Below are 24,312 nucleotides of genomic sequence, written 5' to 3'. Positions count from 1 at the left end.
TTTCCTGCTTGAACCTTCTCCTGTATCTTTTGATGGATTTATATGCCCCCTAATGTTATATACGTTGCTTCTTCCTTACATTTGTTGTAGTAAATCCCTTCCTCCAAGCCTTTTATTCTCAAACTCACCCTTTCTGATGGTCCAGCTGCTAAGGGGAGCCCTCCTAAGGGGTTTATTCCATAGAGATTCCTTCTCCCTTGAACTGCTTTGTATCTACTCCAGCCATTTTATGCTTTCCTTGCAGTGCCAGGTAATGCTGTTCTTTATTAATATAAAGCCTTACAGGGTTTACTACTGTTATAAATGTTTTATTCAACATTAATTTATTCATCTGACACCTCTCTATTAAGCATACTGTGTGACAGACTTGGGGCCTGTATACACAGCAGAAAATAAGATATACAATGTTTCTGCCCTCAAGGAACTTGCTTTCTGGAGTGCAAAAGCAAATAAAAACCAGGTAAACAAGAAAGCAAGATAGTTTTAGTAAACGCGATGTAATAGTGAAAAGCTCTGACGTGAATGAAACAGGGGTGGGAATGGTGGTGGCAGAGGTATCCTTTGTGCTGAGACATTTTCCACCATCTGGGTTGTAAGCATCAAGTCAAAGAGGCAACTCAAAGGCCCTGAGGCAGAAACTAGCTGGGCAAGGAGGAGTAGGTAAATCACGTGGAATCACTTTGTTTTGAATGGTAAGTAATAATGTAACTGGTCACCAGTTTTAAACTTTTCTAGATGCAATAGGATAGCACTGTACAGTTTAAAGCAGAAAAGGGATATACTTCTCCTTAGTTATGAGCTCTTCATATTGTCATTTTGCTTTTCATATACATGTTTTTGCCTCTAACTAGAGTGTTGAATCTTTATAGTTCTTGAAATTTTTTTTTTTTACCATTGATACTGCTAGTCATGTCACAAAACCTATGTGGATGCCCTCTCAGGACTGTAATTATATCAATGCTTAATTTTAGTTTTTTAGCAACGTCAAACTTTGCTGAGCCTATTGAGTATATACAAAAAACCCATCAACTCAGTGGAGCTTCAGTTGGACAACCGAAGTACCTCTGTGTGGTTATTACACTGTCAACAAACATGACCCACCGTGTAAGCAGCTCAAGAAGTGCTAAAATAGTGGTGAGTCATTCAAGGTCTAAAGTGTTTCCTTTTATGATTAGGGTGACTTGATGAGACAATTCCCACTGACCTTTTGCGCATTTCTCAAAGCAAGATGCACAGAGGTAGGGAGAGGAACTGTGGCCTCTGATAAATCTGGCAGACACAGCCGTTGCCTTTCTACTTAAATTTTCTAGGGACTCCATGCATTTCATCTCCATACAGCATGTGCTGAGCTTCTGAGAATTTTAAACTAGCAGAGCAACTGTCAAGAAGTGAAAATGAACCCTAACCAAATTTATCAACTTGTACAAAACTGGAGATATGAATGTATAAGGTGGGGGGTGATCCGTTAATAATCAAGAGCTGAGAGCACACGTCTGGCACTGAACATTCCATGTGATTGATACTTGGATTGCTCTTTACTATTTAAAGAAGCAAAAATGCACTTTAGAATTGGAAAGAAAGGTCTGCAATTCTGTGAAATAAGGCAGGCCAGGAGCAAGGCATATGGCTGTCGTCCTCAGGCAGGATTTCTCAGGACTGAGAAGAGACTCCTTCACTAGCAAGTTGAGATTAGTTATTAGACAGTGGCCCCAAGGCACCCCTGCCCCAGAGGAAAGCACTGATGTTCTGATCACACTCCATTACTCCTCCGTGTTGCTAATGAGCCAAATTTCCAAAAGGGATTGCTCCCTTTAAATACATGTAATTTTATACTCACCAAAATGACCCGAAATTGTACTTACAAATGGATTATATTTAAATGGCCCAACTGTACAAGTAGCTGGTCACTTGATCCTCATACTAGGGATGTAATGACTCATTGCTCCAAGAATAGTCTGAAAAACGTGGGTCAGAGATGCTTTAAAACAATGGTACTTAAAAATGTTCCCTAGAGATGTAGTTCTAGGAGAAAATAGTAGAGTTCCAGTTGCCTGGCACCTACTCTTTGATTTTAAAATCAATAAGTATTTTCTGAACTTCTCCCATTTTCCAGGCCCTGTGCTAGATGCTAGGGATACAATGCTGAACAACAGAAAGTAGCCCTGCCTTCATGGGACAGACTTCCTAATGCAGAGACAAAAGCATACAAGCATAGACATATGATAAAGACATTTATAAAGGGACACCTGAGTGGCTCAGTTGGTTAAGTGTCTGTCTTCAGCTCAGGTCATGGTCCCAGGATCCTGGGATTGAGCCCCACGTCTGGCTCCCTGCTTGGCAGGGAGTCTGCTTCCCCCTCTGCCTAGCCCCCTGCTTGTGCTCTCTTTCAATCTCTTGCATGAGCATTCTGTCAAATAAATAAAATATTCTTTTTTTTTTAAAAAGACATACATAAAAAAATGATTGGAAAGTTATATTTAGGGATGCCTGGGTAGCTCAGTGGTTAAGCGTCTACCTTTGGCTCAGGGCATGATCCCAGGGTCCCAGGATTGAGTCCCTCATTGGGCTCCCTGCGACGAGTCTGTTTCTCCCTCTGCCTATGTCTCTGTCTCTCTGTGTATCTCTCATGAATAAATAAATAAATCTTAAAAAAAAAGAAAGTTGTATTTAAGGCCCATGGAGGAAACAGAAAAGAGGCAAGGTTATAAAGTTGGCAAATAATAATAACAAATCCTATAGTGTTTGGCTTGATTTAGGTAATAAGAAAAGGTCTCAATGAAGGAGGGTCTCTGTATTGGAAGAATTAATATTGTGAAAATGTCAATGCTACCCAGGGTAATTTACACGTTTAATGCAATCCCTATCAAAATACCATGGACTTTCTTCAGAGAGTTGGAACAAATTATTTTAAGATTCGTGTGGAATCAGAAAATACCCCGAATAGCCAGGGGAATTTTAAAAAAGAAAACCATAGCTGGGGGCATCACAATGCCAGATTTCAGGTTGTACTACAAAGCTGTGGTCATCAAGACAGTGTGGTACTGGCACAAAAACAGACACATAGATCAATGGAACAGAATAGAGAACCCAGAAGTGGACCCTGAACTTTATGGCCAACTAATATTCGACAAAGGAGGAAAGACTATCCACTGGAAAAAAGACAGTCTCTTCAATAAATGGTGCTGGGAAAATTGGACATCCACATGCAGAAGAATGAAACTAGACCACTCTCTTTCACCATACACAAAGATAAACTCAAAATGGATGAAAGATCTTAATGTGAGATGACAAGATTCCATCAAAATCCTAGGGGAGAACACAGGCAACATCCTTTTTGAACTTGGCCACAGCAACTTCCTGCAAGATTCATCCATGAAGGCAAGAGAAGCAAAAGCAAAAATGAACTATTAAGACTTCATCAAGATAAGAAGCTTCTGCACAGCAAAGGATACAGTCAACAAAACTAAAAGACAACCTCCAGAATGGGAGAAGATATTTGCAAATGACGTATCAGATAAAGGGCTAGTATCCAAGATCTATAAAGAACTTATTAAACTCAACAGCAAAGAAACAAACAATCCATCATGAAATGGGCAAAAGACATGAACAGAAATCTCACAGAGAAAGACATAGACATGGCCAACAAGCACATGAGAAAATGCTCCACATCACTTGCCATCAGGGAAATACAAATCAAAACCACAATGAGATATAAAACAAAAGAAGGACTTAATCTTAAGAATATTGGAACGGGGAGGGTGAGAGCCCACCAAACAAGGTGACAACTAAATGTGTTCCAAGAACTGAAAGATACAGAATGCACAGAGTGTGGAGGAGAAGGAAAGAACAATTCATGATGGACCGAAGGTCTGAGTTAGAGAATTTTTAGTCATGGGAAGAGATTGGATTGAACTTAAATGCAATGCAAAGTCACAGAAAGTCTTTAAGTAGGGGGAGGTATGCTCAGACTTGTATTTTGCAAAGCATGAGCATTTTTATTTGAATTTCCCAATATGCCTGGTATATATTGATATATAACTTGGGAAATCTTGACAAAACCGTACTTTTTTTTTTTTTTAAGATTTATTTATTTATTTTAGAGGGAGAGTGAGCATGAGTGGGGGATGGGGTAGAGGGAAAGCGAGAGAGAATCTCAAGCAGACGCCCCACTGAGCACTGAGCCCATTGTGGGGCTCAGTCTCACAACCCTCATATCATGACCTGAGCTGAAACCAAAAGAGTTGGGCACTTAACCAACTGAGCCAGCCAGGCACCCCAAAACCATACTATTCTAAGTTCACAAATTTCAAATATTTTTTTCTTTCATATCACTCATTTTCACCTATTTTTGAGTGCTATGATACCCTACATAATAACTATGGATACGCAGGAAAGATAGGTCGTCATTATTTAGGGTGGAAGACCACACAAGAATGGAAAAATCTTCATGCCTGTGATGCACGCTCCCCAACCTGAAGTTCAGAGACTCTAGGAGTGTGAAGAGAAGCAAGTCCTTGAACCTGTGGGTCAGGAGAGCTGCCCTTGGAGAGGTTGCTCTATGCCTTCCCCACCCCACCGCCACCCACTGCCACCCTTTCCCTGATTCTGTCGGCATATTTCAATACTTTGGTGCTTGGATGCATGGCTACATAAGCCCATTAATTTTTAAACTTTTTAAAAAATTTTATTTATTTATTCATGAGAGGCACACAGAGAGAGGCAGAGAAACAGGCAGAGGGAGGAGAAGAAGGCTCCATGCAGGAAGCCCAACGCGGGACTTGATCCTGGAAGTCTGGGATCACACCCTGAGTCCAAGGCAGATGCTCAACCACTGAGCCACCCAGGCGTCCCCTAAGTCCATTTAAATAAGACAGAAGTTATCATGAATTTTGCTTTTTGTGTGCATGGGGTGAAAGACAGGGTAGGTTCAGAGGAACAAAAGTCCTAGGCTTGCAGGAAGACCAACCCTAGCTTTGCAGCTTGATCAAGCCATGAGAGTCTTGGCAACAAACCAGTACCTAACTTCACCAACACTGTTTAGAAATTTTCTAGAAGTGGCACCATCATCGCTAGTGGTAGACACAGTGAATCAAAGCTGTCCACATTAAAAATTATTGAATTAAGTAGTATAAAAGAGTGAAAGTGAGCAGATTTTAAAAGGGAACCGATGGAATATTACTCAGCCATTAGAAATGACAAATACCCACCATTTGCTTCGACATGGATGGAACTGGAGGGTATTATGCTGAGTAAAATAAGTCAGAGAAGGACAAACATTTTGTGGTCTCATTCATATGGGGAATATAAAAAAATAGTGAAAAGGAATAAAGGGAAAAGGAGAAAAAAATGAGTGGAAAATATCAGAAAAGGAGACAGAACATGAGAGACTCCTAACTCTGGGAAATGAACAAGGGGTGGTGGAAAGGGAGGTGGGTGGGGGGTGGTGGGGGTGACTGGGTGACTGGCACTGAGGGGGGCACTTGGTGGGATGAGCACTGCATGTTATGCTATATGTTGGCAAATTGAACTCCAATAAAAAATTTTAAAAAATTAAAAAATTTAAAAAAAAGGGAACAGAGAAGGAACACAGCTCTTAAGGGGATTTTTGGTGTTACTTCTGATGACTTAGAATCTCTTTCTGTTACGTCAACTAGAAAACAGCTTTCTAAAAAGCTGATGGATGGGCTTCCTGCTATCATAGAGCAAAACATATGTGCCTAGAGCATAAAGACTTATTTTCACCTTTATTCTTATCTTGGTAAAACAGTCCACTGACTGTATCAGCCTCCGTCTGGCTGGGGTTTAGTGCTGCTGTAGTCGGCGTTAGAGCCAGAGAGAGCGAGCCGGGCACCGGGTACTCTAACTGCTGCAGGCAGAAGCCATTATCTTCACCCCATGAAAAATTGCCTGATTTCCTCTCTTGATAAAACTAGACATGAGTTTAAAAACATTACTTAGAAACATAAACCTCAAATACCTAAGTCCTTACTTCTCTTCCTTTATCACTCACTGAAGCCTTTGAGAATTGGGGTGGGGGAGGGGGGAGGTAACTACTTGTAATGAAATGCACTTAAAGAGGGGAAAATGTAAGGTTTCATTTTTTGACGCACAGCTGATAGAACCATTATCTCTGGAGGGCTTATTCAATCAGGAGCCTGAGATGCTGAAGCAAGCAGAGAGTACAAGGTGTGAAAAGGCTTTTGTGGAGGCATCCAAGCAAACTGCCAGCCAGGTCCTCTGTGGGCTCCTCTTGCCTGTGGCCCTGCTGGGGCATGCACATCTTAGGGACATGGGGTGTTCTCTCTTCTGGGGGGACCATTCTCTGAGCGTCCCCTAAGTTTGGCCTGTATACCTTTGGCAAAGCATTGATACTGTCTGTTCTCTGTCCTTGAGCCACCTTCCCTGCGCTGTTCCCATTCTCACATCCTTTACATAGACCCACTGCTCCATCATCCCAAACCCTCCACTGTCCTGCACACCCTCTTGTGCTTGTCTCCTCCTATGCTTTTGTTCCTGATGTTCTAATCACACCTAATGAGCCCTTTCAGACTTCACCTTTTCTCATTCTCCTTAAGTCTATTCAGATCGTGACTGCCTATTTTCTGCTTCGGTCCCCTGGTTTTGCATTTTCACATTCCTCTCTTATTCTAGTTGTGTCTCTATCTTCTCTTCCCTTTAGACTCTGAGTTTCTTGGGAACAGGGAATCATGTCATCACGGCATCTCTCCGAAACTTGCATATCCAAAGGATATTTATTAAGCATAATTCTAATTGCATTGTTCTAGGTGCCAGGGAGACAAATAGAACAGAAAACACATAGTCTCCATTCTCATGGAATTTGGTGGGAGAATGACAATAAACAGGAATCATAGACAAACAAAATAATTATGATTGTGATTCAAGTTATAAAGCAAACAGGAAAATGCAATAAAAGAGTCTCTGAGGGAGGGAGATATTTCATTAGTTGGGTGTTAGAGCAGGTAAAAAAAAAAATGCCATTTTGGGGTGTGGCACTGGGTAGGCCAAGCTGAACATTCTGGAGAGTAGGATCGACAAAATCCTGTAGCAGGAGAAGCTTGGCATATTCTAGGGTTGATTTGAAGTCATTTTATGGTAAGCAAGAAAGAGGTAGAAGATGGAATTGGACAGATGGACAGGAGCCACATCACTCAGGACCAGGAGTTTGGGTTCTATTTTAATGCAGTGGGAAGCCACTGGAGAGTTTTAAGCAGGGATGGGGTATATTTTTTTTAATTTATATATTTCAAAGTTAATATATATAGTTGAATTCAACTCTCTCTTTCAAGACCAGGCTTTATTTGGTCTAAATTAATATTGATGGCTTTTGGTTTTTTATGGGGAGCAGTTGCAAGAACTCAGTGTGTAAGACTAGAAAACCATTAAAAAGAATGCCTAATTCAAATTTTTCATGTTCATTGTCCTGGCCAGGTAGTTTTAATCTCATTTCTACTCATCTATGGAAAAGTTTTTGCTAAACACACTTTTAGTATAAATAGAACACTGGGGAATGGGGTAGTATGTGTTTGCGTGAGTATGGTACCCCTTCCAGTGAACTCTGAGATCAAATATTTAAAAATTAGTGCAATAACTTGCCCTTAAAATTAAAATCTCTTCCCTTCACCTTATTTCTCTCTGCATCTAGTATTGCCCTTCATACATGCGAGAAATCCTCCTTACTGTTCCTAAGCAAGAATCCGCACCTTTGGGAGAGTGATTAATTTAACTTGTAACAGATTTCTTTGGGATAGGAGAATCTTTGTCAATCTTCTTTCCAGTCAGAATGCGTAATTGAAGTGGTACTGGGTTTCCATTGAGCAGGTACAAAGAGGGGACAAGAAATGTGATGGGAGTAGCAACTTGAAAACCCAAGTGGTAGAGAGGCTGAAGAAGAGACTTTAAATGTTTAAAGAGATTCAATTCTAATGCTCCTATAAAACTTTCCTGGTAATAATTCAACTTGGAATAATGTAGCAAGTTTTTATTGGTACCCACCTATTTGTAGCTGAAAAGCCTGGAAATAGTTTCACACAATGAAACCCAGCTATAAGGCAAACTGACATAAACCAACTGTTCCTGATAGATGCGCCTACTCTTCACAAGCAGAATGGGGTCTGCAATAGTGGGAGGCTGGTCCAGCTCTAATTTTATTCTCTTATCGGTGCTCATCCTTCCTAGCTTGGATTTAGAGTATATGTTTCCATTAACTTAAACACAACCACTCCAGTAGGGAATTCTAGGTTCCAGGTCCATTGGGAGAAAGCAAACTTTAACAACTGTGGTGGGTAGTATACTTTATCGCAGTTTCTAACATTTTTGAGAATAGTTTTTGGAATGATAATAGCTGTACGAGGTGAAACTATTATATATACATATTAATAGCCTTTAAGCTTTTTTTTTTATGAAGTAATCCAGTAAAATTGACTTCCACCCAATCCCCACTATCCTCACTTTATTGGCAACATTTCATCTGTGGGTTGTTGTTGAGACATTTTTACTGTTTACCAGATGGGGTAAGATTTTACATAACTTAAAACATCTGCTCTCATTGCAGTCCAATATGATCATCTATTTATATTTTTGAATTATATTATTCATTTCCTTTTAAATGATCATGAAACTGTTCACAGAAGGACAAGTTTACATGATATTTGCCAAAGACACTTAACTTTTTCTCTTTCTTTTCTTTTTTTTTTTTAAATCTGATATTAGGATAAGCCATATTGTGAGCTATGAATGTAGTGAAATATTTAGATGTATCTTCACTTTGGAAATATTTGATTTCATAATTAACTGTTGTTAATGTCACCTCTACTTTCCTCTGTACACCTTCATATAATCATTTCAATTTAAATATAAAATATAGTGCTCACTTCGGCAGCACATATACTAAAATTGGGAATGATGCAGAGAAGATTAGTATGGCCCCTGTGTAAGGATGCCACACAAATTCGTGAAGCATTCCATATTTTTTTTCATTCATATGGGGAATATAAGAAACAGTGAAAGGGATTATAAGGGAAAGGAGGGGAACTGAGTGGAAAAAATTAGAGAGGGAGACAAATCCCATGAGAGACTCCTAACTCTGGGAAATGAACAAAGGGTTGCGGAAGGGGAGGTGGGTGGTGGGGATGGGGTAACTGGGTATTATACTATATGTTGGCAAATCGAACTTCAATAAAAACAAATGGAAAAAAATAAATATAAAATATCGAATGCTATTTTAGATTGAGCCAAGGGTCTGACAAAATAAAAGTTTTCAAAAGATAGTTTGGGAATAATACTGATCCTGAAAGGATGGAAGAAGGAAAAGCTACGCAAAATAAAAATGGAAGTGGAATTATTTACTAGGACTTTGAACCAGCTAATAATAAAATTACTATTGTACAATATAAAAATAACTTTTTATATATAATAGTCAAAATCAGATATAGATGTTACTATTGTTGCTCCATTTTATAGGCAAGGAAACTAAAGTTTAAGGACATTTAGCCACTTACCTAAGGGCATAGAAGCGAAGCCACTGGAACTCAAACCACAGTGAATGTGATCTTATTTGGAAATAGAATCTTTGCAGAAGTAATTCAGTTAAGGATTTCGAGATGAAATCATCCTGAACTTAGGGTTGGGCCCTAAGCCCAATGACAAGTGTCCCTGTAAGAAGGGAAAAAGAAGACACAGGGACACAGAGTCCAGTTAAAGATGGAGACAAATATTTGAATTAACTCAGCTGCAAGTCAAGGAAAACCAAAAATTGCCGACAGTTACCAAAAACTAGGAGAGAAAATAGAATGGATTCTCTCCCAGAGCTTCCAGAAAACTACCAGCCAAGCCAACACCTTGATGTTTTGCTTCTGTGCTCTAAAACTACAAAAGAATGAATTTCTGTTGTTTTAAGCCACTAAGTTAGTGTGATTTTTTTTCAAGACAGCCTTAGGCAACTAAAATAGCTGATTCTCTTCTATAATCTACATAAAGAATGATATTAAAAATCATAATTTGGCTACTTTTTTTTGATACAGAAAGCAAGATAAATGACAAAGTGACTAGAAATGCCAGTAGATAAAGCATTAGGGGGCACCTAGGTGGCTCATGGTTGAACGTCTGCCTTCAGGTCAAGTCATGATCCTGGGTCCAGGATCTAGTCCCGCATTGGGCTCCCTACAGGGAGCCTGCTTCTCCCTCTGCCTAGGTCTCTGCCCTCTCTTTGTGTCTCTCATGAATAAACAAAATCTTAGAAAGAAAGGAAGAAAAAAGAAAGAAAGAAAGAAAGGAAGGAAAGAAAGAAAATAAGGAAAGAGAAAGAAAAAAAAGAAAAGAAAGAGAAAATAAGGAAAGAGAGAAAGAAAAAAGAAAGAAAGAGAAAAGAGAAAAGGCATTAGGAAGCACAAATGTTCATGGAAGCCCATGAACCTTCTTCAGTGCTTGTAGGCTCCAGGTTTCCAGGGTCTGGGTTGCCTGTCTTCCCTGCCCTTCAGTTTTACAGAAAGTGTTGAATATGAATCAGGAGATGGCAACTCTAGGATATCCACTAATTAAGTATGTTACTCTGGAAGAGTCACTGAACTTCTCAGAGCTTCATCTATAAAGTGGGTGCAGTGAAACTGCCAGCCATCTTGCAGTTGGATGATTCATGTTCTCCCCTTGAGTCCTGCTAGCTTGGCACTACTGTTTCCCCAGGAGAGGAATATGGCTTGGCAGGAAACTGTGTGCGGATCCTACCCCTTATTTGGTTTCTAACCCTCAACTTCTTTTCTGTACAATAATGGTCATTATGTTTACTTCAGATGGTTATCAGTGGGTTAAATGGGAAAAATATGAAAAATATATTTTTGGCCCATAGTAAGGTGCTCAATAAGATTTCTCTTCCATCATTAAACTGCAGCTTTTGTTTCAAATGCTTCAGGGCCAGTTTATCATCATGTTGACTCAGCCAGGAAGGCTGGGTCTAGTGACTGACAAGCAGGTGTCTCGATCTTTTTAAAATAAATTTCCATTACATTTTTTTTACTTTTCATTCTTGGCTCTGCCTCCTCTGTATCACCAACAGACAAGGACATGTATATTGAATACTCTTTAGTTTGTTTTATTTTTTTATTTTTTTTTCTTTAGTTTGTTTTAAAACAATAGTTTGAAATGAATTTTTTTGTTTCAAATTATGCTCTCATCACACCCCCAAAAACCCACACCCCGGGAATTTCAGATCTCTGAATAATATTCAAACTATGACTCCCTGGAAATGGTACTCTTCCATTGTCTGACAAATACAATTGATTGACATTTCTAACTGACTTTGGAGGAGGGCTTTTTAAATGAGACAGTCTTCAGTCTGTAGCTTAAAAGCACCAAGAGCCACCTCTTGTAGAAATCCTGGCCTAAGAGTGACACCATTTAACAAAGCAGGAACTCAGAATGATAATGCATTATATACCCTTAAAAGCCTGGATGAACTGGACATCTGGGTGGCTCAGTTGGTTAAGCATTTGACTCTTGATTTCAGTTCAGGTTATGATCTTAGGGTCCTGGGGTCAGGCCTTACCTCAGGCTCTGTGCTCAGTGGGGAGTCTGCTTGAAGATTTTTCTTCCTCTGCACCTCTCCCTGTTAGCTTTCTTTCTTTCTCTAAAATAAATAAATAAATCTAAAAAAAAAAAGGTCTGGATGAACTATGGAATTTAGTCCTTATTGGTCTTTTCCAGTTAAAAGAAATAAATTTCAGAACCCCCCCCCCCGAATTTTGAAATAGCAAAGATTTGTTACATTTTTCAGATGAGGACAGATAAAAGCCTTAATTTTTCTCTCTGTTCTTATCAAACACTGGAACCTACTCTACAGCTCCCAGATTTACTTTAGCTCCCAAGCCCAATGTCCTACCCACCTTTCTCTGGCTCCCCTGCCATTCCTTTACAATGCACATTGGCCTGTCGTAGCTCCAGCTATAGAAGCTCTATCCTGTTTACAAGCAGGGAGGAGGGACAGAGTTGGTGTGGGCAATGCCAGGAGGATTCTCTTTTCTTTTAATTTTTTTTTAATTTTTTAAATTTTATTTATTTTTTTATTTATTTATGACAGTCACACAGAGAGAGAGAGAGAGAGAGAGAGAGAGAGGCAGAGACACAGGCAGAGGGAGAAGCAGGCTCCATGCACCGGGAGCCCCACGTGGGATTCGATGCCGCGTCTCCAGGATCGCGCCCTGGGCCAAAGGCAGGCGCCAAACCGCTGCACCACCCAGGGATCCCTTCTTTTAATTTTTTAAATTTAAATTCAATTTAGTTAGTGTATAGTGTATTATTAGTTTCAGAGGTAGAATTTAGTGATTCATCAGTTACATATAATACTCAGTGCTCATTACATCAGGCACCCTCCTTAATGCCCATCACCCAGTTACCCCATCCTGCCCCACCTCCCCTCCAGAAACCCTCAGTTTGTTTCCTAGAGCTAGGAGTCTCTTATGGTTTGTCTCCCTTTCTGTTTTTATCTTATTTTATTTTTCCTTCCCTTCCTGCATGTTCATCTCATTTCTCAAATTCTGCACATGTTCATGAAATCATATGGTGATTTCATCATATGACTGATTTATTTCACTTGGCATGATACTCTCTAGTTTTATCCATGTTGTTGCAAGTGGCAAGATTTCATTCTTTTTGATGGTTTAGTAATATTCCATTATATATATACACATATATACACACATATATATACATACACACACATATATAAACATATATACACACAGACACACACATACATATATAGACACAAAATCTTTATCCATTTATCTGTTGATGGACATCTAGGCTCTTTCCATATTTTGGTTATTGTGGACATTGCTGATATAAACATTGGGGTGCATGTGTCCCTTCAATCAGCGTGTTTGCATCCTTTGGATAAATAGTAGTGCAGTTGCTGGATAGTAGAGTAGTCCTATTTTTAACTTTTTGAGGAACCTCCATACTGTTTCCCAGAGTGGCTTCACCAGTTTGCATTCCCACCAACAGCATAAGATGGTTCCTTTTCTCCACAGAGGATTCCTTTTCTTGAGCTGGGAGAAAGGCTATGAACTTTATGTAAAAACTAATTTTTACACCTATCACAATCAGTTATCAATTATAAACTTTTCACTTACATGCACTTTCAGATACATATCATATTTCTTTTTAAAAATATTTTATGACATTCTCCTAATACATTACTATTTTTCAGAGGTTAGCTGACTTGGCTGAGTTAAGTGTAGAAGCAAAAACTTGAATCTGGGCCTTTTAACCCCTAGTCCCCAGTCATGTGTCTCTTTATCTATCTATCTATCTATCTATCTATCTATCTATCTATCTATCTATCTATCTAATCTGTCATCTATCTACCTACATACCTCACTATCTAATCATCTATATTTCTTTATCCATCCATCTGGTCTCATTTTTTTACTGTAGCCATACTAAAATGGGTACCTGTAACTCATGTTCCAAGAGTAGAGTGCAGGAGGCAATAGTCCTAAGTAGTCCTAAGTAGTCCTTAGTAGTCCTTAGTAGTCCTTAGTAGTCCTCCCAACTACTAGTGCTGTGTGCTGCATGTCAGTCCTCATGGCCCACCACCCTGAAGCTGCCAACATGTTCTAAAGGGTCGTAACAACTGAAGGTAAACTATCAGAAAGGAGGACAAAAAAGGGAGAGATATAGGTAATGAGGCTATTTTATGGGGTGGATATGCTATAAAATTTTATTATCACTTATTCCTAATTCCACCTTTCCTGGGTAATGTGTCTGATCAAAATGTAATGCAATAAAAATAAAATGAAATAATTACTTTCCTAGTCCATGAGTGGAAATCAAAAGTCAGTGAAGAGGCAGCTTTTCCAAGTTAAAAGCCATTCAAAATATGAATAAATTGTATCAGATTGTTGCTATTAATTAAGCTTCCTATGCAAAAAACTGTGGGTAGAAACAGCAGAGGTTTAACATCATAAAGCCTGCTCAGAGGTCCAGTAGGGTTTGAGTCCTATTCTAGGCTCATTGTAATCTTCATTTGAGTTCTACTAAAAATTGTTTTCAACACACATGTTTTTTTAAAACATGAATTAAATGAAATCAGTAAGATTCTGTTTCCTATTTTAGGGATCACAAACCTTTTCCCATAAAAGGGCCAGAGAGTAAATTTTAGGCTTTGTGGACTGTGCGGTCTTCATCACAACTGCTCACCTCTGCCTTTGCAGCTCAAAACCAGCAATGGACAGAAACAAATACTTATGACTCTGCTCCAAACAACTTCATTTACAAAGATAGGTGGTGGATGACTTAGCTTTTGGGCTGTAGTTCGCAGACCCCTTTCATAGATCAAACTTAGAAATGAGGAGTTGGGTTTTGATGCTAGGAAAACCTGTGTTTTTCTGAATATAAAATGCAAGACAAACATCTGTACATGTTGCTGAACATAGCTGCATTGGCCTATCCCGATTTATTAATATATGCAAACACTGTCATCAGGTCACCTTCCCTCCTATGTGATTCAAGAATCTCTTTACTTTTCTTTATCAGAGAAACAAAGTTCCTGTTCTCTTCAAGGCTAGGCCTGCTCTACAGGGGAATGGAAAGGATTGTAATTGGAAAAGCAAATATTCTCCCTTGCCAAAGTTTTAAGATAGAAAGTGGAGAAATAAAAACTTCATTAGTAGCAAGAACTGGGCCTTGGATGCTCATTGGTTTTGAAAGCACCAAATAGGTGAAAAAAATGAATGCATCAATCTTTCAGAATCAATGCATCTCTCTGCAAATAGAGCTAACTTTCTATTTCAACCCCATTCTCCCTTCATCCACCATGGAGAGGCCAGAAATCAGATCGTCCCTGAGTTAAGCTACATTACAGTGCCAAGCAAAGATTCTCGGTATATAGATTCTTAGCAAAATGACAACCACCCTGAGAACTTCAGAAAATGTAACATAATGTAGCATCGCATCCACCCAGAAGCCTCCTAAATAGAGGGGAAGCAAGCAGCTGGGAGCTGTCTCTTTCAGCACCTGACCTCCCGAGATGCTTAATAAAATAGCCTACAAAGTATTACACTCTCATCAGTGCCAAGAGGCATTTGTGGGGAGATAAATAAAGCTATTTTCCAAAACGGGGAATATTCTGGTGTGCTGGTATTGAAATGACAGTTTCTTTATGGGCTAGGAGATAGGCAGGAGAACACCAGCCAGGTAGTTACCCCCGTGCCCACCACCACTAGAAGGTCTATAATGAGATTCCAAATTAGATTGCTGAACCTCGGAGACAAGGTGCTTCACATCTGTGAGATGTTCAGCTTGACTTCATAATGAGTTCACTGAGCAGAATGAACCACACTTGAAATCAAATACTTTGCATTCAGGATGAAATAAGTGGGGATCAATCATAGTCAGGGAAGTAGCATTTGCTTGGAATGTAATGCTATACTGAGCTAAAGGCAAAAAAAAAGAGAGAGAGAAAAAAAAAGGACAGTGGGACATGGAGTATACAAGAGAGCCAGTTCATGGATGACACAAATGTGCAGTGTTTGACCTGGAACAGAGCTGCCCCTATTAGCCTCTGGAGATAATATCTAAAGAAGGTGGGGTGGTGAGGAGGAGGAAAGGTTCATGCTGTCTACCAAAACAAATCAACATGCCCAGGAAGCACCCCCAAATACCTCCATCTTAGGAAGCATTTTAGAGTGTACTCTTCTCAGAGGCTTTTTTGTGGGGACAGCTTTGGGGAACTGAACAAAGCAGTCTTGGTAACAAGGGCGTTTTGTTTGGCATGCAGATGAGATTCTAGATGAAGCCAGGCATAGCGCACCTATGGATCATGACCGAGTGTGAGCAAATGCCCAGGACAGCTCTATGGGGAGCTGAAGAGCTACACAGGAGAGCCTGAACCTTCCACTGCCCAGGCAGCTCACTTACAAAATCCCTACCAGGAGTTTCTGGGAAAAGCTCTGTAGGCTGCCATGGCCAACACCCCCATAATCCAGGGCCTTTTATCCCAGCCAGTTTACCATGATTAGTATACCTGCCAGGACTAGGGTTCCCCCAAGGTAGGGGTTCGGCTGCTGGAAATAATCAGGGGTGTCCCCAGGTGTGACCCACCTCTCCTTTCTCAGAACCGAGATCGTTACCTGTTCACTGTCTAGCGGGGAAATGTCACTGGAGGCCTCATTAACAGCAGACAGTACAGAGAGTCATCGTACAACTTCTGGCCTTTCTGCGGGATTTGAAGCTTATATTACAGGAGGAAGAAAAAGAACAGGTGTCATGACTTGTCTTTTTCTTTTTTCATCCTGCAACTGTCACTCACAGGGTTCCAAACAGAATGAAAAGCACCATCAGGAAGCCCAGTGAGTCACCTGGCCTGAGAGGTCATGCTGGTTCGTTGTACTCTTTGTTTTTACCAGAAAGGACAGTGACCCAGCATCCCTCTCTCCTACTTTCTCTTTCAAGATTCTTTTTTGACTTGACACAGCTACTTGGCTGCCAAGTCCCATCCAGATCCCAGCAGCTACCTGCTTGGATCAGTCCTGGACATGGCCTTGCTGCTGGCCTTAGGCTACCTTCTGGAATTCTCCAAAAGTCATAGGGGAACAAGTAAGAGCATTGCATTCTCTCTTTTCCTCGCTGTGTCTGCTAATGAAAGCTTTCTGCTATGGGGGAGAGAGACTGGTCTGTTTGGTGCTCCCCTGCTCCCTAGTAAGATTATAGGAATAGAGGGGAAATATTTTGGACAACAGCCTCTGGCTGCTACTCTAGTTCCTTCTCTGGACTCACCCTGCAAGGCCAAGCTATGATTTTCAGCATAGCAATGGGCTGGAAATGAGTGAGTGATGTGATGGAAGGCATCAGGGTCAAAGACAAACAAGGTGGGGGCATGCAGCACATAACGAAGGGAAGCAATGCTAATGTGTGGAATGCATCTTTAGGAAAAGGTGTTTCCCAAACTGCTCTATCAATTAACTCTTTCCTGAGTGTTTCCCAGGACTGTTACTCTGGGGAGAACTTTAAGGGTTAAATGCTGAGAATGATCATTGCTGTTCATTATACCTGCGTACCGAGGTAGTATACTTACAGCCCACACCGAGAGCCATTGCTATCAAGGAGATGAGAAGACTGTGGTCTCTCATTAAGACAAGTACAAATTGATCCAGGGTGTCCAAGGTCAAACCATTAAAAGAAGCGTTATTGTTCTGCTATTTGTCTCCCTGTCTTTCTTTTAAATTTACTCCTCTCCAATTCAATGAATCCCACCTCCTCCTCCCCACACTGCTGCCTCCCACCATTCTTAGATTCTCTTAGGGAAAATTCTCTGTACTCTTCTAGGTTGAATCTAACTTTGCTATTCTTGTCCATATTCTTGTTCCTAGGGGAAAAGACATGGCTAGAATTCTTGTGTGTATGACTGATAAAGCCTTTAGAAAAAGAGATAATGAGGCAGAGACCAACAGAGATTCAAAGACTCTCCAGCATAGATATAACACAACAACTATGTCATCTCAAAAGAAATCTTGTCATTAATATGCCAGGGATGGGAGTCCTTGTCTGAGTGGTCATGCAGGCGGGCCGCATTTACCGAGTACCTGCAGCGCTGCAGACAACTGTCCCAGTCACAGTGGGGAATTATGTAGGAGCAAGGCACTCTAATAAAAATAAGAGGGACAGAACAAAAAAGCACTGAAAAATACACAGAGAAAAAAAAATTTACTCTCAGAAGCACTTGTATAATCTGGTACATCATTACCTGAGTGCTAAGGATGTGGCTGCAGTGGCAGAAGCAGCTAGAGCCTGGAGGAGATTGTCTGGTGAGGCCTCATGGGGGTGAGGAGAGGTGGCTCTGAATACCAAGATGAATTTGCATCTCAGTAGAGGAGACTAAACAAAGATGTTCAGGGGGCTTGCAGCAGTGAGGAAGCAAAGCTACTGGAAGGCCCTAGCACTCTCAGCTGGTTCTTATTCCAGTCCCTCTTGGGTTAGAGCCCCTTTCTACACATGTTCTATCTTAGCTTGCTGTGGGCCCTCTGATCTGTGAGTGCCAAGAAACTTGAAGCTTTAGAAACAAATACTGGCTTCCCTTAACGTAGGTGCACCACCATGTCCTCCATCTTACGAATTGATAATGGAATAAAGAATTTTATTTCCTTTCGCTAGCGTAAGTGCCAACAAGATCAGATCAGTTATGTCAATAAACTCTCTGGCCCTTTCAACTTTGCTAGGCAGTTGAGCTGCCATATGGCAGGTACAAATAATAGCCATAGGCGATGAAATCTTTCAAAGCAACTGTCTTGGATGTTTCCCCATGTATGTGATGTGCTTGCCATCATCTTCTGGGCTCTGCATCCCTGCTTTAATCCATACTTCTGGCCTACTTTGTCTTTGGCAAACCTTTGGACCTCTGTAGGATAACAACTCCTCAGTTCCTAGCTCTGTCTCCTTTCCTGATTTCTGTGTTCCCAGCGTATTCAGAGGGGAAGCACCCCCAGGGGCTGGAGTGCTCACCTCCTCTCCCTGCCTTCACCTGCTACCCTCTTTACCTCCCACCCTGTACCCCACTACCCTTCCCCTCCCCGTATGCATCACCAGGGGAGGATTCTGAGACATGTTTCCCAGAGATTAAAATTCTTATGGTTACTAAGGAAAGAATACTGTTAAAATAATTTCCCAGAATCGATGAAGTGGTTTTTACCAAGTTAAAATACTGATAGACTAGGAAGAGCCAGGTCTAGGGGATTTGATTAACTATTAATTACTCTTGTTGTCTTCACCCTGAGGGGGTGATTTTGCTGCTACCCAGGGGACATTAGGCAATGTCTGGAAACGTTTTGGTTGTTGGAGAGAGGAGATGGTTACTACTGCTCTAGAAGGTAGAGGTCAGGGATACTCCTTATATCCTTCAGTGCACAGGACTTACCAGGCCTAAAATGTCAGGGTGTTCCAGATGAGAAGACCTGAACTACCCTAATTGTAAAAAAGTTGTATCATTTATGTTGGTAATTTAGTTTACCTAGGAAGAAAAAGATACATTTCCTCTAAGCTAGACGAGTGAATGCTATTTTCTTTGGAATAAATTTTTATTCTTGGCTCCTACCCTTGCTCAATGTCCAAGAAATTTCCAGGGATTGGCAAGCTTTTTCTGTGCCAGCTAGCAAAAGTTTTAGGCTCTGTGGGGTCGAGGCAAAACTGAAGATATTTATACAACAAGGGAGAAAATCCCTGCCATTTGCTTTAATGGGCTGTGTCAGGTGGTGGGTAGGCTTTGCACCCAGTTGCTAGAGGGAGAGCAACTGGCTCAGGTGGTGGAGCCTGGCAGTGAGGTGACTCTTGGACTGAGATTCCATCATTCAGTGCTAACAGCAAAGTCCTAACATTCAAGGGGCAATAAGAACTGGCTCTGGGCAGCAGCAAGTCTAAGTTGCTGGCTGGGGAGGCAGGTGCTGGGAGTAGAGTGTGGGACACGAGGTGGATGCCCCGAGTTTGGTCTCTGACTCCAGTGCTAGCCACCTCAAGTGCCTGTGGGCTGTAGAGAAACAGAAAGATAGGACCTGTAAGCTTTAGTTTGTCAAGCCCTGACCTGTATCAATCTGGATTTCGTATTTCAACATTTTTATTTTTTCTCTGAGAGAAAATCTCAATCTGAAGAGAATTTCCAGATGTTTCTAAAGTCTTTAGTAGTAGCAGAATTTAACTTAATCATTGAACAAAATCATATATAAAGATCATTTTTCTCAAATGAGATCAGCCCTGTTTAGCTATACCATATAAAACTTTGGGTTGCTAGACTTTTGGGGGGCACATTGGATCCATTAAGTTGTCTACATCCAGATTACCTACCAGCTTTAAAAAAAAAAAAAAAAGATGAGACATAAATTCTTCTCTATTCCCCAAACCTGTAAATGTATAACTCCAAATATTGATCTAATTGTATTGGCATAATAGCTATGAGAGTTAGCCTAAATAAGTTAAATACTTTATATATTTCATATAAAAGAAGGGAGAGTAAATATTAGAAAACAATCAAAACCTTTCCCACTTCCTTTTCTCTGTTCTTGGAGAAAGTAATACATTTGCTTTTGTATGTCACTTTGTTCAAGTTTATTCCTCTGCCTGTGTCCTTTTTTTCTTTTTAAAGATTTTATTTATGTACTTATGAGAGATACAGAGAGAGGCAGAGACAGGAGAAGCAGGCTCCATGCAGGGAGCCCGATGTGGGACTCGGATCATGCCCTGAGCCGAAGGCAGATGCTCAACCGCTGAGCCACCCAGGTGTCCCCTCTACTTGTGTCCTTTTTTTTTTTTTAATTTTTTTAAAATTTTTATTTATGATAGTCATACACAGAGAGAGAGAGGCAGAGACACAGGCAGAGGGAGAAGCAGGCTCCATGCACCGGGAGCCCGACATGGGATTCCATCCTGGGTCTCCAGGATTGCGTCCTGGGCCAAAGGCAGGCGCTAAACCGCTGCGCCACCCAGGGATCCCTCTACTTGTGTCCTTGATCCAATATTTATCTCCTTAGAAATAAGCTCTTTAACAATCTTTTTCTTTATATCCACTAACACTTTCTTTTTCTTTTCTTTTCTTTTTTTAAAGATCTTATTTATTTATTTGAGAGAGAGAGAGAGAGAGAGAGAGAGAGAGCACAAGAAGCAGGGAGGCATAGAGGGAGAGCAGACTCCCTGGTAAGTAAGGAGCCCAATGCAGGACTCAGTCCCAAGACTCTGGGATCATGACCTGAGCTACCCAGGCACCCTCCACTAGCATTTTCAAGGAAGCACCATTCTAAATGGTGAACACTTTAGAAGCATTCTTACTATATTTGTGACCCACACAAGAATGCTTAGTATCTCAGCTATAAAATACTCTAGTGGAGGTCCTAGCAAGTGCAATAAGACAAGAAAAAAAGAAATTATCTATTTTTCTAGTTTATCTTCTTCTGATCATCCCTGAACTGGTATATTTTCAGGCTTATATTTTCAGTGCTTTAATTTCTTATTGCATATGTTCCCCATAAGTGGACTCACTGTCTCCCATGGCTCTAGTTATAGTATATAAATTAAGTGTTGTAATCTATATTGGAAACTCATGCTTTTCTCCTGAATTGTACTCTTAACATCTAACTCTTTGTTAGACAGCACCACCTGTATTCCCCAGAGGCATCTGAGATTTGATGTTTCCAATATATTCAACACTGAACTCATTATCTTCCCCTGTAAATCTGTTCTTTCTCTATGTACAGGGCTTATTCATGCCAAAATGTCAATAGTATCTAGATTGGGAAGCCTCCATTTTTTTTTCTGTATTTCCTACCATGGGAACAGTGCCAGCCTTCACTCATCCCACAATCCTCAATTCTGGGAGTCATTCCAAGCTTGTCCACAGACAACTGTGCACCAAGATTGTTTCCTCACAATTTTGACATTTCTGTCCTCACTTTTTCTTTTCTACCACTATTGCCTTAGATTTGGCTTCCATAATATCTCTCCATAACTATTGTAATAATGCATCAATTGTCCTCCTTGTTAATTCTCATACTTCTCTACAATATTGCAGTTACAGGGACCTGATGAAATGAAAGTCTAATCATATAATTTCTGGACTTAAACTTTTTCTGGAGTTCTCTAAGCCTTTACAGGTAAAGCAGAAACTATTTAGCATATGCACAAGGTCTTCCACTTTTTGGTCCTATGCTGTTAACAGTTGTTATTAATTTATTGTTTGGATTTATTACAACATTTACTTAACATTATGTGCTAGGCAAAAGCATTTACATATATTTAATTTAATCTCAAAACAGCCCTAAAATGAAGGTATTGTTTTTACTCCTCCATTTATAGTTGAGGAAACTGAGGCACAAAGTCTTTGAAGAATTTATACAAGATCACACAGCTAGAAAACTGCATGTTTGGAATTTGAAACCAGATGGCCCACTTCCAAAGCATAGAATATCCCTGCCCCATTCCCAATCCCAGGAGTTTAGGAACACACTTTTTCTGCTCCTTTTCCCTCTTTGGATCTTGGTTGCACAAAATCAGGTTTGTGTTTATTTTATGACACATTCTCAACATTCCCATGCGTGGATAATTCATTATTTTTAACAATGTTTTAACATCCTGAAATAGCACCCAAAACAGGACTTAAGATCTTGACAATAATCTAAACCTAAAAATAAGACTCACTCTTTATTTCCCTTCCCTGTTTCTCTGAAGTTACCATCATTCTGAATCTACTTTTGTTTTTATATACACTTATTGTTATCATATGTATTCCTAAAAAGTATATATTTTTATTTTAGAAGATTTTCACTTCAAAGAGCTGTCATAATGCACATAATTCTTTAGAACATATTGTCACTAAGACTGAGCTATATTGTTGTACTTTGACCGCTATATAACAAACCATTTTGTGAATATACTGCCTTTGATTGATCTGCTCTTTAGTTGATGGACATTGGCTTGTCTCCAGGACTTTTTTGCTTTGAATAGTGCTGTTATGCACATTCTTATACATGTTTTCTTGTACGTGTGCACAAGTTTTTTTTGGACAGAGCTCACGTTCTTCATCCCTATGCTGTACCACTTTTCCTCCTGGCTGTACTTAAAGTCATTTAATCATTCAACAAATATTTATTGAGCACCAACTATATGTTCTGAGTGCTGAGGGAAAAAAAACACACACAGAATTCTTCCTTTTATAGTACTAATAGAGAAGACAGAAGAAACACAGATAAGTAAATAATTACATACAGAAGGTATAACATATCATTTTCCATTTCTCACTTTACAATTAATGCTACAGCGATTCTAAATTACTGGCACATAAGGTTTGATCCTTCCAAATTTTTGCTCATATTGTTTGATTTGCATGAAGTGACTTTTGACCCCTGGTATTTCCTATGTAACTTTTATTTCTTTTTGCCTTTCAAGATTCAACTCAGATAATACCTCTGTTGTGAAGCTTTCAGTGGTACCTCCTTGACTAAGGTAAGGACCCCTCCTTTATACTCAAATAGCTCCTTATCATATCTTTATCACATCTCTTTTCCACTTTCTCCCTCCTCCAGAGTACAAAATCAAATCTTATTATCTTTAAATAGCTCTAGTGACCAGCATGATAGCTGCAGATAAAAGGTGTTCAATAGATGATCATCAGAAAAAAAGCTGAAATACTTCTCAAAATTCTAGGACAATATCTTCTGAAGGAATTCACGCTTGGGATTTTAAGAAAGAGGCTTAGTTCTGAACATGAGGATTTCAAGTAGTAGTTATGGTGAGTGCGTCTCTTCACTCATGAAAAACAAATGTAGTCTGGTCATGCCCTTACCGAAGGGAATGAGACAGCCTTACCATTAATTAAGTCAAGAGACATGTTGTTAAAAGTGCTCCTGTTCCTTTTGCATGAGAGATCAAAAATGGATTTGGAAAAGAAACTCCAATCAGGTAGTTTGGAAAGCAATGCAATTTAGTAGAAAAAAACGATGTCCTAGAAAAGAGAAGACCTTGGTGGTAGTATAGGTAGAGGGCTTTGGGCTTATGGAATGGGAAAGAAAAAAAAATCAAAGTTCTGCAGAATGTGATCTGAAGAATACATATTTTATAGCCATCATTTTCATTCATAGCGATTTTTCTTATTTAGAAGAAAGTCCTGTTTAGATATTTACTTGTACCCGACTTAAAGGTAAGACAAATTGGTACCTCTAATTTTTGGATATCTATTCATAAGTGAAGATACAGGTTATATCTCTCATGTCTGTATTTGTTGTTCTCTTTCTTACTGAAACTTTTGATTGTGAAAGTACCTATAGGTACTCCTCCTTACCCCCTTCCTTCCTTAATTCCTAACTGGTAATAGGGGATTATGTCAAAGAAGGCTACGTTGATTTGCAAAAGAAGTAATAGGAATTAAAGGCAGTCTTTTGTGAATCCTAAAACAAAGTGGTGTCCCAGGACCAGGAGGATGAGGAAAAGACAAGAAAGATGGGAGAGTTCAGGAGAAAACTGGTGCCAGAATGAAAGTGATGGGCAGTAAAGAAATTTCTATGGTGTTTATGATCCAAAATTGTATACAAAACATACACAACAACCATGTCTGTCAGTAGAAGCAAAGTTAATGATCCAATAATTCCACTATTGGTTATTTACCCAAAGGAAAAAAATACTAATTCAAAAAGTACACCCCTATGTTTATTGCAGCATTATTTCTAATAATCAGGATATGAAGACAACCTAAGTGTCCCTTGCTAGATGAATGGATAAAGGTGTGGTATATATACACAGTGGAATAGTACTCAGCCATAAAAAGGATGA

The 24,312-nt window shown here is 39.8% G+C and overlaps 1 long non-coding RNA gene and 1 other non-coding gene across 10 annotated transcripts in view; both read left to right on the top strand.

The window, feature by feature from the left end:
• The window catches only part of LOC140608082 (uncharacterized), an 848,352-nt gene that overhangs the window by 49,232 nt on the left and 774,808 nt on the right, over window positions 1–24,312 (top strand). For all 9 annotated transcript variants that reach the window (XR_012010065.1, XR_012010062.1, XR_012010058.1 and 6 more), the window contains one exon: window positions 22,933–22,989. This is a non-coding gene — a long non-coding RNA (uncharacterized lncRNA). The remainder of the gene's footprint in view (window positions 1–22,932; window positions 22,990–24,312) is intronic.
• LOC140608479 (U6 spliceosomal RNA) lies at window positions 8,884–8,991 on the top strand. Its single transcript, XR_012010504.1, has one exon. It is a non-coding gene; the product is annotated as a U6 spliceosomal RNA (small nuclear RNA).

Source organism: Canis lupus, chromosome 17 (genome assembly GCF_048164855.1).
Source record: "Canis lupus baileyi chromosome 17, mCanLup2.hap1, whole genome shotgun sequence".
In the NCBI taxonomy this organism is placed as follows: Eukaryota; Metazoa; Chordata; class Mammalia; order Carnivora; family Canidae; genus Canis; species Canis lupus.
This window is presented reverse-complemented; position numbering and strand designations above follow the sequence as displayed.